Below are 5,015 nucleotides of genomic sequence, written 5' to 3'. Positions count from 1 at the left end.
TACAATCCTTGCTCGTTTTAGCATGCAAAACTCCAAGAAAGGTTTTCTACCTTTTAGGCATGGAGTAGCTTTATCTAAAGAGATGTCTCCGAAAATATCAAAGGAGATAGAAGAAATGAAGACAGTTCCTTATGCTGTAGGAAGCCTAATGTATGCTATGCACGAGACCGGATATCTGTTTTGCCAAGGCCATTGTTAGCAGATATCAAAGTAACCCTGGACCAGGACACTAGACTGCTTTAAAGCATATATTAAAGTACCTGAGAGGGACTAGAAATTTTATGCTAGCTTACAAGGCAGATGATTTGCTCCTTGTGGGTTACATGGATTTAGACTTCCAATCGGATAGGGATAATAGTAAGTTAACCTCGGGGTTTGTGTTTACTTTAGGAGGTGAAGCCAGAACTATGAAGGATTTTCGGACTCCACCATGGAAGCTGAGTATGTGGCAATCTCAGAGGTACCCATAGAAGTTGAATGGCTTAGTAACCTCATAATGGACTTAGATGTGATTCCTCGTTTGCCCAAAATAATTTGGTGCAGTAGCAAACTCGAAGGAACCACAAGCTCATAAGGCAAGTAAACACATAGAGCGCAAGTACCACCCAATACGAGACATCGTATAACAAGGAGAAGTTGTTGTCGCATAGGTTGCATCAGCAGATTACCTAGATCTTTTCACTAAGGAGGGGGCAGTTTCAGGGATTAAGTCAGTAATCACCCAATTTGCGGGGTTGCGAACTAAAGTGCGATCGGGGCAAGGAAGGAGTAATGGAAAACCATTGTTTCTAGGGAAGGCAAACTCATTCTCATCCCGACAAATCATCTTCATTGCAAGACAAGAATCGATGTCGATCTTGTCATTACGATGAATAACCTCTAATCGATCAAGCTCACAACTCAGATTGAATGTTATTTGGGTGATCAATCCACCAAACACTATCATCCCCGAAGATGCTTTAGCCGCTCTCAATAAATTTTGTAAAAAATGAAATCCGGAATCAAAATCTACTTTATTCAACATCACCTAAAGAGAATAGAGTTCTACCTTTCTAACCACCCCATCACTCTTTCCTCGACTAAAGATCATTTTGCTCATCACTCTGTGAAGGTATCTAAAGGTTGGGTTTTGCATGCGGGATGCCTTACCTCTAGAGGGTTCATAAGGGTCCTTTGATCCGGTTATTGACGTCCAAAATTCATTCCATCTAATATCATCATCAAATCCATGAGCACCACCAATAGGTAAACCAAAATAATTATTAAAATCACTAAAAGTCCACCGAACTTCTTTATTCATCATCCTAAAAGTTATGACCCCTATGTAGTCATCCTCAGATGAAAATTTAATATCATCGAGCTCAAAAATTCAAGAACTAGGCGGGGGTAAGTCGGTGAATGGGCGTACAAAATATCATTCCAGTCTAAAGAACTAATCATCCAATCTACGTCATCCCTAATTCCTAGCATATCCAAAGTAATGAGATCCATATACTTAGTGCATGTAATTTTTCTAGCGACAAGGATATGATATCTAGCTTTTTGCTCATGATTTCTAAAAATAATATTGAACTCGTTTTCGTTACCTTTATCGCATGCCACCCTTTTTCCTTTGCCTTTTGAAGAGGAAGCCTTCCCTTTGCCTTTGTCACCTCTCGGCGCATCTCCTTCGCCAGATCCATCGCTTCCCCGATGAAGTCTCTTCAAGATCCGCGACATGATATGCAAGGCTTTGAGGAATTTTGGAGATGGATCTTGAGGATGAGAGAGGAGGAGAAGGAAGGAAAATAGGGGAGTTGCTTCTCTCTTTCCGGATTTGTGGCTTGAAGAAGTGTTAGATCTAGATGTAGATCTAAGTAAAGAGGAACTCTAGAGGTGGGGATTACGGTTTGATGAGGTGTAGTGGGGAGGAGAAGACTTTTGGGAGAGAAGGAGATGGGGATTAGGGATTTTTAGAGAGGCGGGCGGCGCACACGGGTGGGGGCACGACCGTGTCTTATAGACACGGCCGGGTTAGGTATGGTTTTTCACGACCATGTAGCCATTGCTCTTTTCTCTCGTGGTCGGCGTTGCTTTTTTCTTCTAAGATTTCGCAGCGGTAATACAACTTGTGTCTCTTCCTCCACTGTTCTTCTTACACGACCGTGCCAATTGGCATGGTCAGTGTCTTTCTCTTCTCTGCACAGGCCACACGGCCGTGTAAGGTTGCATGGCCCGTGGCCTTTGTCCCTCTATCGGCTTCACACGACCGTGTGGGGTCGAACGACCGACTCCTTTAAGCGCACGATGACTCACATTTCACCATTTTGGTTCCTCTGACGCCTCCACGCCTATGAAACGCTCACGACCAGCTCATGAAGGCTCTACACATCCTGAAAACGAATACCCAAAAATGAAGAAATAATAAAAGTATTTGACTTGAACTTACTAGAGAAATAAAACGATAAAAGGAATGATGAAAGAAAAACCCTTGGGTTGCCTCCTAAGAAACACTTATTTTAGGTCTTTAGCTCGACCCCGTTTCAATTAGTGTGGACTAAACCCATGGAAGCACGGCTCTCCTCCTAGGGTTAATGCTCTAGTCTGCACCTTTAGCTTCGCTCATGCAGGACAAATATACTTCTTATTGCTCGCTAGAGGGGACCTCTTATGGAAACTGCACTCCTCGACTTTGTGTATGCACATCTTGCTCGAATTCCCCTGAGAAGAGGAGACACAGTTAGAAGAATCAGATAAATCAAATTCTAACCTTTATTTGCCAATCTCGAAGGATAACTTGTGACTTTTCACATCAATGAGGGCTCCTGCTATGGCAAGGAATGGTCTTCCAAGGATGATCAGTATCTTGGGATCCTCCTCCATATCCAGGATAATGAAATCTGCGGGGATGATGCATCTGCCTACTTCTACTGGCACGTCTTCCACTATTCCCATTGGGTATCTACATGAATTGTCAGCTAATTGCAATGCATAGTAGTCAGTTTAATGTTCTGGAGTCCTAGCTTCTTACACAAGGAGTATGGAAGTAGGCTAACTCTGGCTCCCAAGTCACAGAAAGCTTTCTGTATGAGTTCAAACCCAATTTTGCAAGATATGGAAAAACTCCCTCGATCCTGAAGTTTTGGTGGAATATTTGCCATAAGTAGCATTGTAATTCTCCGTTAATGCTATGGTCTCAAAGTCGCTCTTCTGCCTCCTGTTAGACAAAATACCCTTTAAGAATTTTGCAAACTTCAGCATTTGGTGCAGTGCGTCTATCAATGGTACTTCTATACAAATTTCCTTAATCTTCTTCAAGAATCGGCTGAACTCTTCATCCTTTTGGGATTTTATCAGTTTCTGAGGGAAAGGAATCGTCTGACTTTGTGGGGGAATTTGAAGAGTTCCTTCAACTTTCTTGGTGATCTCCTCTCTATCCCTGTTCTGGATCTGACTAGGCATTGAGAGAGAGGGCTCTTCCTCTGAGTCAGGTCCTTTTTGAGTAGTGATTTGGGGGTCTCTCAAAGTTCGTCCGCTCCTCAGCTCGATGCGGTTGTAGTGTTCCACTAGGTTTATATCGAGCTTTCCTGGAAATGTTCCCTGTGCTCTTGAAAAAGACTGGGCTATCTGCCTGTCTTGCATCTTCTGATGTTTTTCTGAATTTTCCAGTATTTGAGACAATTGCTTGATCTCATTCTTTATCTCTTTTTGCTCTGAGAGAGCTTCTTCAAGCATCTTTTCGATTCTGGACAATTGTGAAGGTTGCTGTTGTTGATAAATCTGTTGTCCAGATGGGTAGCTTTGTTGCCCAGGTTGATAGCTTTGTTTTGCTTGTCCTTGGTCCTGATTGTTCCGGTATAAGAAATTTGGATGGTTCCTCCATCCAGGGTAGTATATGTTGGAGTATAGACTGTTTTGATTTTGGTTGTAACTGACTTATTGCATTGCATTGCTCAAGTTGGTTTATCTATGCTTGTATTGGCCCTAGGGGCAAGTGTCTTGAGCATGATCCATACTTCCGCAAGTTTCGCAAACACAAACTATTACATTGGCCGTGTTGTTTCACATAGCCTCAAACTTCTTGGTCAGAGCGTCCAGCTTTACAAACATGAGTGTGACTGCATCTACATCAAATTTTCCTGATGCCTTTATGGGATTCCCTGAGAAAGAACTACCAGATTTTTCAGTTGACCACTGATGGTGGTTCTGTGTCACATTCTCTATGATCTCTTCAGCTTCATCAAGGCTCTTGTTCATTAGTGCTCCTCCTGCTACAGAATTGAGGGATACCTTCGTGTGATAGTTGATTCCATTGTAGAATGTGTGTAGAATCAACCATTTCTCAAGGCCATGATAGGGGCACTATCTTAGCATACTTTTGAATCTGTCCCAAGCTTCAAATAATAATTCTGAGTCTATCTGTTTGAAGCTTGCAATCAAATTCCTCATGTTGGCAGTTTTGCTTGGTGGGTAGAACTTGTCCAGAAATTTCTGCTCACACTATCCCAAGACATTATGCTGTTTGTTGGAAGAGAATTCAGCCACTGCTTGACTCTATCTTTCAGGGAGAATCCAAAAAGAATTAACCGTACTAATTCTAGAGGGACCCCATTCACTTTCATAGTACCGCAAATCTCGTAGACAAACTTTAAGTGATGGTTTGGATCATTGTGCGGTCCTCCTCCAAATTAATTCTGCTGAACCATGTAGATTACTGCAAGCTTGATTTCAAAATTGTTGGCTTCGATTGATGGTCGAGTGATGCTAAACTGAACCCCTTGTGCATAAGGTGTTGCATAGTCCTTCAACAGTTTATCAGTTATCTCTAAAGATTTCTGTGCGGCTTGAAATGCTTTCTGTAGGTTTCTTCTTCTCAAGAACATCCTATCGATCTCTGGATCGAACGGTAGAAGTTGTCCTGAAAGATTAGTTCTTTGCATGCAAAAACAAGGTATGGAATATAGTAAAGAAGAGAGATAAAATAATAATATTTTTTTAGGCATTTTAATAAAAAAATGCAGAAAATAAAGAAAAGC

The 5,015-nt window shown here is 41.8% G+C and overlaps 1 non-coding gene across 1 annotated transcript; it reads left to right on the top strand.

Annotated features, from left to right (window-relative positions):
• Positions 1-4,324: 4,324 nt before the first annotated feature.
• On the top strand, positions 4,325-4,431 carry LOC122044706. The gene has a single exon (XR_006129726.1). It is a non-coding gene; the product is annotated as a small nucleolar RNA R71 (small nucleolar RNA).
• The last annotated feature ends 584 nt before the right edge of the window (positions 4,432-5,015 follow it).

This window comes from Zingiber officinale, chromosome 2A (assembly GCF_018446385.1).
Source record: "Zingiber officinale cultivar Zhangliang chromosome 2A, Zo_v1.1, whole genome shotgun sequence".
Lineage (NCBI taxonomy): Eukaryota > Viridiplantae > Streptophyta > Magnoliopsida > Zingiberales > Zingiberaceae > Zingiber > Zingiber officinale.
This window is presented reverse-complemented; position numbering and strand designations above follow the sequence as displayed.